The sequence below is a fragment of the Rhipicephalus sanguineus genome, chromosome 10, assembly GCF_013339695.2.
Source record: "Rhipicephalus sanguineus isolate Rsan-2018 chromosome 10, BIME_Rsan_1.4, whole genome shotgun sequence".
NCBI classification, from domain to species: domain Eukaryota; kingdom Metazoa; phylum Arthropoda; class Arachnida; order Ixodida; family Ixodidae; genus Rhipicephalus; species Rhipicephalus sanguineus.
This window is the reverse complement of record NC_051185.1, coordinates 13,854,383-13,862,893: the sequence shown is the minus strand read 5'-3', so window position 1 is coordinate 13,862,893 and position 8,511 is coordinate 13,854,383. Positions and strand designations below refer to the sequence as shown.

The 8,511-nt window shown below is 42.1% G+C and overlaps 1 long non-coding RNA gene across 1 annotated transcript; it reads right to left on the bottom strand.

Annotated features, from left to right (window-relative positions):
• Nucleotides 1-264: 264 nt before the first annotated feature.
• On the bottom strand, nucleotides 265-8,206 carry LOC125760064 (uncharacterized). Its single transcript, XR_007417730.1, has 3 exons — nucleotides 8,137-8,206; nucleotides 6,260-6,305; nucleotides 265-1,694 (listed from the first exon to the last, which is right to left on the bottom strand). It is a non-coding gene; the product is annotated as an uncharacterized LOC125760064 (long non-coding RNA).
• Between the last annotated feature and the right edge of the window lie 305 nt (nucleotides 8,207-8,511).

Genomic DNA, 8,511 nt, shown 5'->3' with positions numbered 1-8,511 from the left:
CAAAAGTGGGCCGTTCACGGAGGCAGTGCAAAACCAGGTGATGTGCAGAAAGCTTGCAATGCATCTGATCCTGGAGGCACTGCACAGCCATATTAGGTGCGGAAAGCTTTCGGAAGGGGGCACGGGTAGATCAATAGTTCGACTGAGCAGAAAAAGAAGGAGAATGTGGCATTTGCCTTCGAGTCATTTTAAGTGAATCCGTAAGGAAACACGTCAGTATTTTTCTTACTTGACTCAATCTTGATTCATAAGTAGGCAATTTCCGTCACTTTTGATTCTCTTGATTGATATTGCTCTACGTTTATTCACTCTTTATTTGCGTTGATGTACAGCTGGCAGCAAAATTTGCGGGGCGTCAACTTTTCATCAAATGGCAATGACGCTTCTAATCTAGCGGGCAGCTGTGTAATTGCGAATAACTACTGCGGGCTGGAGCATTTGACTGAAGGCTATGTTCCCAGAAAAAGCGGGAATATAGGTTTTCCTGACCCTTCGCGTGCCGAAAATGTTTGCTGTTCTTTAATCACTCTGGGTTCAATTTAATGTACATTAATTCACTTTAATATACGTTTATTTACACTTGAGTCGCTTTAATAATTATTGATTAGATTTTTATTCATTTTATTCGCTCTCTCCCACCTAAGTCAGTTCATTCACTCGTTACTCAATATTACTTCGTTTTATACACACTTGATGCAAATTATGCTGCGTGGTATCACTCTTCAATTACTTCAGTGTGCGTCGATTCACTCATAATTCACTTTAATGTACATTCATTCACTTGAATTTGACATTGAATCTATACTGAATTCGCAATAATTTTCACTTCTAATTATTTCGCATTGTTACATCTGAATTAAACATCACGAAAATTTCGGTATTGCTCGTCTTCACAACGCCGCCGGACGCCGGTATTTCCGACCATATCGTCTATATGTAAGGCTTGTTGGCAGTTGGAAATCCGGCGTCTACAGTAAACGGCTCAAGGTCGATCCTTAATCTATCATGGACCCGTCGTGTCAGCCTGATGAAGAAAACGTTGCTTAAGTAAGCAAGATGTTGTGGGATCCAACCCCTGCCGTGCCGACCGCATTCCAATGCCATCAGGATGAGAGAACCATCATTTGCCTCGCGCTGGGTGGACGGTATCAAAACCACAGCTTGTAAAAAAATAATTGCTGTGTACTGCACTACAGCGCGACTCAAAATCTTATCTAAATAAAGGCAAGTAAAGCCCTACAATTAATAATATACAGTATCTGGGGGAGGGGTTACGTTCCAAAACAACGATATGATTGTGAGAGACTCCGTAGTGAAGGGCTCTGAATATTTGGTCCATACGGGTTCTTTAATTAGTGCCTAAATCTAAGCACACGGGCCTCTAGCATATTGCCTCCATACAAATGCGGCTGCCGCGTCCGCAATACGATCCCGCTACCAAAACCCTACACTTCCATCAATTAGTTCAACATCTTCAAGGTCGCTCAGTTCGAAGAATTTTCACAAGTTGTTTAACGGTTTTTGGCAGCATTGTATTGCTTAGTTTCCCTGTGCAGATTCTCCATGCCATCATGCGATGTAGCTTCTGTTTAGCCAGGTCTATTCATAAACCTTATTGTACAACGGTATCCGCGGGGTATACGGTTGCAATCACAGAATGGACCACAACGAGGGTCACCTGGACTCCAGCAAACCTGTAAAAATGGGAAGAAAAATGTATTCTTTGAGGTCACTGCGTGAACGAGTCGTTAATTGTTTATTCAATTCAGGTTAATTTGCATTTCTTCTCCTGACTACTTAAGAACAATCGGTCGTATTATTGCTTTTCAATTTCGATCATTTGTGACGAAGACGATCGATTTCTAAGCTCCTTTTAAACTCTCCTCCTTGGCACTTCATCTTCGAGCAAAGAAATTGCATGGCGCTCCTAGTTCTTAAAACTCATTAATTATCTGTTCAATGTTCTTCGACTTCATCTATTACTGTGAAACGTATTTCACGGTTATTTCAGCTTTATTAATTTGCCTCCTGACTTCTTTATATCTTCTATACCAGATATGCGTTGATTTCTCGTATTTGGAAGCTGTTCATTCCGTATAGCTATTTGTATCGCTCTTTCTTTCCCGCGTAATACGATGTAGGCTGGTTAGCCCAGTCTACTGTGTGGAGTAAATAAGGTACCTAGAATACAGTTTAGATAAGAATGAACTGGCATTGGGTGACACAATGGCGCATTTTAATGTTAGCAGGTTCATTACGATCTCCGAAAAGTGTGTACATAACTACAAGGACTCAGTGGTGCAATCAGGGTGATTCTCGAACGATGTCCAATGCCGGCTGTTCCGGAGAGACAGAACAGCAAGCAGACTACAAGCTTTGCGAAAAAGCTTGGGCAATCAGCGCACAAAACTAAACATGTGTGTTTAATATATCTTTAATTTTCGAGTGCATTGTAACCTAGTAATGCTTGTCGCTTCGCTAGTTGGTACATGCTTACTGGTGTGAAAAAGACACGCAGCAATGACGGAAGAAAGGCGAAATGTATGAGATGCCCTTTTCTCTCATCATCCTGCAATGATTGCTGCGCGCCATTTTCTCACCATTTCGAGCAAATTATTGTTGCAATAAATATCGAATGCCTTGAAATAAAGCTGTATCCACTAGACGAATTTGCAGACAGTCCTTCATGGGTGGTGTCTGAAAGGGTTAAGCGACATCTCATAGCTTCAAGGCTCCATTTCTCTCTGTAATTCTATCTTGTTTGTAAGTCTCTCTCCATCACTCTTTTTCTGCCAGTTTTGCTCGTCCAGGTTATAGGTCAGGATTAGAACATATAAATTGGCTAAACTTATTTATAAATATGTCCGTATTGTGAGCCCATTTCGTTCTAGCTTTTACAGGTTTACAGCTTTTATAACTTTCATTTTCGAGTGCATTGTAACCCAGTAAAGCTTGTCGCTTGGCTAGTTGGTACATGCAAATTGGTGTAAAAATGACGCACAGCAACCACGGAAGAAAGGCGAAATGTATGAGGTGCCCTTTTCGCTCATCTTGCTGTGAACCATTTTCTCACTGGTTCGAGCAAATTGTTAAAGCGAAACACTAAAATGTTTCATAAAAAGCGAAAATTGACCGTCGGCACCGGCGGCGTCAACACGAGAGACGGAAGAAAATCATCATCGTGTGATGACTTCACCATGGCGTCACAGATCACCAAAGTTAGTGACGCCATCATGACCTTATCTCGACTTCACATAATATGGCCTCACATGATGACGTTATCACATGGCATCGCCACTTGGTCAAAGGTGGGCCGATAACGGAGGCAGGAAGAAACCATGTGAGGTGCAAAAGCAATGCCTCCGATCCTGGGGGCAGGGAAAAACCACGTTAGGTGCAGAAAGCTTTCGCAGGGATGCGCGCGAGGATTAATAAATCGGCTGGAAAGAAAAGGAAGAATAAGATGGCTTTCGCCTTCGAGTCGGTTTTAGGCGAATGCATAAATGACCACGTAAGGTTTTTTCTTCAATATTTTTTTATGAAAGTGCTTGAAATGGTGTAGCGTGAACATATATACTCAATGTTTCGAAGTGCCTCAGAGAACTTATTGCAGCCCCAAGTTTTGTGTAAACGCTGGTTTGGGGCACCTGATGACAAATATTTAGCGTGAAAAACAGCGCGCCAAGACGCGACAACCAAAAGAACCACATATACACAGCGCTTTGTGTGTGTGTGTCTGTTCTCGTTGTCCCGTCTTGGCGCGCTGTTTTTAACGCTCAATATGTACCAACTGGCCTGCCAGCAATCAGTGTTGGCTTATATTATTTTGCGAAATATTGCTGGGAAATCTCAATGCAATGTCCGGCGAGCTCCCGCTTTCTTTCGCTATGTCTCGCCTGCATCGAAATTTTCTGTTAACCTCTTCAGACGCTAGGTACACAGTTGTGTACGCCACTTGTTTTCGGGCTAAGAAAGAGCAAGACACATTGAGCTCTGGATGAACTTCACCTCTTGCATAATAAGGTTGTCTTCACTTGACTGAATTTTGCAGCGTACTGTTCCATATAATCACATTGCTGATCGCATTGCCCTGTTCGACGACTCGTTTCACGTAGCGCTTCCCAGGAGCCACGTCAAAAGTAAAATTGTTCTTCGTTCGAAATGCACATAACCGAAAACAAATTCGCACTTTATTTCTAACCTGGAATTTTATTGTATTAATGAAAATATAGATCATGAATGACTTAAAAATAAATAGATATTTCATTACAATTTCATTAGAAGTAATTACTATAGAACGTATAAATTACATTAGTATGGCATTTTTTGCAATTTAATATTGAATGCCTAGAAATAAAGCTGAATCGACTTGACGCATTTACAGACAGTTCTTCATGGGTGGCGTTTGAAAGGGTTAAACGACATCTCATAGCTTCAAGCTTCCATTTTTCTCTGTAATTATCTCTTGTTTGTAAGTCTCTCCCCGTCACTCTTATTCTGCGAGTTTTGTTTGTCCAGGTTACAGGTCAGAATTAGTACATAGAAATTGGCTAAACTTATTTACATGTCCGTATTGTGAGCCCATTTATGGCTAGCTTTTACAGGCGGAGAGATACGGTCGCGCAACAAAGCATTCTCAGGCACGTAATTATTCGTCAACATCAATACTTTGCTAACAGAGTACAACATATTTATACGCTCACACTTATTGAAACAACGATACCAACTTCCTTTTAAAGGAAAGAACATATTCTGCAGTTAAGGACACCTTCGAATTAAGCTTTTTTAGATGTGAAGCACGTTATGGCGGAGTTCAATCCGGTGGTAGTGGTGTGCGGCGTGACCACCCTTACTGCGCATGCGCAAGCCCCCTCCACACACCTACTCTCCACTCCCCTTTCCCCCTTTCCCCATATCCCCTCCCCTTTCTATTTGCCCCATCTCCCTCTCCCCCTCTCCCCTCCTCCTCTTCTGCGCTTTTCCACTTCTCCCTCTCCACTTACCTTCTCACCTTCCATTTTGCATTTTGGCCCTCTCCGCTCCCCGTCTGAAACGCGGGCTCGACATACCGAAACGCTGGTTCGCATCGCCTCATGCTCCCCTTTAGCGGGAGATGGTGTGATTTTTTTCAAGCTCACGAGTGTTTTTAGTTAGAAAAAACAGAGTAAAGCTTATAACATTGAGAGATTGCGACATGACATAACAATGTAGGTATGAAAGCGATTATCAACATTCGCGGGACATTTGAGAAGCACTTCAGATGCGAAGAAATAAGGATGCTAGACGCAGGCAACCCTCAATCCAGTTATAAGAGAAGATGAATAATTTTTCGTCAGGACGGCAGGTGGCGCAACATAAGCTGGGATGACTACAACCTGCTTTCCATATTCGTGTTTCTTAAACAAATTCTTTTATAGTCAGTGGGCCTATCCGTGAATTGATTCTTTGCTCGTAATTTTAACAGCCAAGCTGTTTAAGCTGGCCGTAATTTTGGGCGGATACCATAAAATGGGTATGTGAAATGGTCTATCAAAAAACCGTGATCATTATAAACGGGTATGTGCCAGAAAAATTGGGTAAGTCCCACTACTCCCCACTGTTCCAACCAAAATGAAGAAGGCAACAGTTAGCCCAACAAATGGCTGCAAAACGACGACGGCGAGCCGAAGACTCCGATTACGTACAACGAGAGAATACAAAGGAACAGGAAACGCAACTGCTGCTGTGAGAAGAGCCCCGAAGCGGTGGAAGGCCTACACCAGCGACAACGTGCCTGTAGATCTGAGAGGCGCGAACGCTCGGTTTCATTGCGAGGTTCTGTCTCTGGATTTTGGACACTGTCTTGTCTGTGACTGTCTGTGGTTTAACTCGAACCGCTCTGCGCTGAGAATCAACGTAGAAACAACCTAGCATCACCTAGTTAAAGCCTAACAACGACCTAGAAGCAACCTAGAAACAACCCGCATCACCTAGCTAAAGCCTAGAAGCAACTATATTAGTCTTCAGAATCGTCCAGTCTCGCTGTTTAAAAGCTTTGCGCGGCTTAGTGCAAGCTTCGCCAGTTTATTTCTTTTTTGTGAGTGCTGCATCAACAACATTTATGTCAATAGTGAATCTTTAAGGAATACACAAGTATTATTGTAAAAGCTGCAGAAAGAGCAGAAATAAGAATCGGTGATATCGAGAACTACCTCTGATTGCACATGGTATTCCTATTGTGAGAACTGCTGCTTGCAACGAGTCACACTTCGGTACTTACACGACCAACGCACTGATTGTATAGTACTTTCCCACTTGAGACATTCCTGAAAAGAAGCGGAGAAGAAGCGATAAAACACCATGACCACCATATGATCTGTTGCACATTAATAGTGTGACAGAATTGAAACTGTCGAAGACGGTCAAGTTCGCACTAACCGGGTGCAGAAATTGAACACTTCCTGCTGATGTGTACCGGTTGCAATATTTACTATCACACGTTCTTCTTCTGGTTCCTCATACTTGTGCCATACTGTACAGGAAAAAGGGAGAAATGCGCAGAAAGACAAGGAGATTAGCCAGTTCTTAGACTGGCTGGCCACTTTATGTTGGAGAAAGGGGCTAATAGGAATGAAAGAGAATTGAAAAGAAGCGTTAAAAAACCTGAAAGCAAATGTAAGCGAATAGCAGAAAAAAAAAGAATTGAGGCAGCTTCGAACTAGTGGGGCCAAGCCTGAAGGAAGTGCGGAGCTGGGCGGCGTGCCTTGTTTTTCTTTATTTTTCCCGTCTTTTTTCCTCTCTTCGTCTCGATTTTTTTATATCTTTTTGTCTATGTTTATTTCAATTTCTTTCTGTCTCTCTTTCTCTTTCTCGCTCTTTCTATCTTTCTCCTTATTTCTCGCTTCATCTTTCTTTCTAACTCTTTCTTTCACTCTTTCTTAAATTTAGTTTTTTTTCTCTTTCTCTCTTGCTGTCTCTCTTTTCTCTCCCTTTTTCGCATCTGTTTCTTTCTATATATTTCTCGCTCTGACTATTTCTTTGTCTCTATATCTTTTTCTGTCTTTCCTTTCTTTCTCTCTCTCTCTCTCTCTGTTTCAGTCTTTTTCTTTTTTATATCTTTCTTTATCTTCCTATTTCTCTGTATTCATTCCTCTCGCCCGTCAGAGTTATTGCATTTCACGCCGGACAAATCGGCGAGCATATTTTGGTAGCGAAGCAGAAGATTAAAAGGGGACGAAAAGTACAAAGAGAGCACGTGCTGTCGGATCGGCACAGCATAACGAAAAGCTAAGCAGCTCAGCTATCAAAAAGAAAATGAGAATGTGACACTAAAAGTCTATCTCTAAAAACCAGTTGTCCGTAAGAAGACCAACGATGTTTTTAATACCTTCTGTGCTGAGAACAGTCTCCGTCACTGCCCCAGGCTTCTTCCTTCCAAAAAAGGGCGATTGTCGAGTTGGCTCACTGCATTTTAAGGTTCTTTTCTTTGGTAGCGCTGAAACAAGGACACTCAACAGAATACGGTGCATCTATTTTTCGCAGCTGCAATTACCTCCTACGTTTGTTCGCAAACTCCGATCTTCAATGAGTGTGCATTAGTGAAGGCAACGCCCGTCTGCTCATCTCCAGTTGAAATTTTATATGTAAAATTGTAAATTAAGCCTTCTTTATGCTGTTCATTGAAGATACCGATGGCACCTTGGATTTTTTTCTCTAATTTTGACAAATTCCACGTACATAAAGTCTGCACTACATGCTTGTGATGCCCACTACTGCACAACGCCGAATCTACACAGACACCTCACACCCGTACCCCACGGCTAAAGACACGGCAGTTGACACGGCTAAGGCACAAGGTTACTGGACCCAGCTACTGGGCACGGCTACTGCACAGAGCATACGAAACGCATTGGGTTCATGCGTTGTTTTCTCTGGAAGAGGTCATTTTTCTCTGCACGTGAAAATATATCAATCATGGCAATAAGTTACTAAGCAGCAACTGCTATGAGCCTACTGTTCATAGGCTAGGATTATGTCTGATAGAAGGCCTGAACGTAAAGTCACTAAAATTAAACAAGGAACAAAACAGTGGGAAGTGAAGACGCAAGGAACAATGAAAAGAACTTAAAGGGTAAATAGAATTACAACATTACTTACTCCACCATGACTATGAGTCCGAACATTAGGACAAGACCAAACTTCACGGCTGACATTGGAGTGCTGGTGCCTGCACAAGTTCGTTTGTTGAGATACAACATGGCTGAAATTTTGTGCGTGTATATATATATATATATATATATATATATATATATATATATATATATATATATATATATATATATATATATATATAGATTGTAAACGTCTTTACAATTAGTGCCCTCACACCAACTTCGGTCCCCATTCGATGCCCTTGGAGCTTTGATCCCGTACACTGTCATATATTGTGCCTTAAGACTCCGCCCAGCAAACGCCTCCTTCCGCACCGACCACACGTCCTGCTGTCCTTCGTATGCACCACCCACCTGTTTT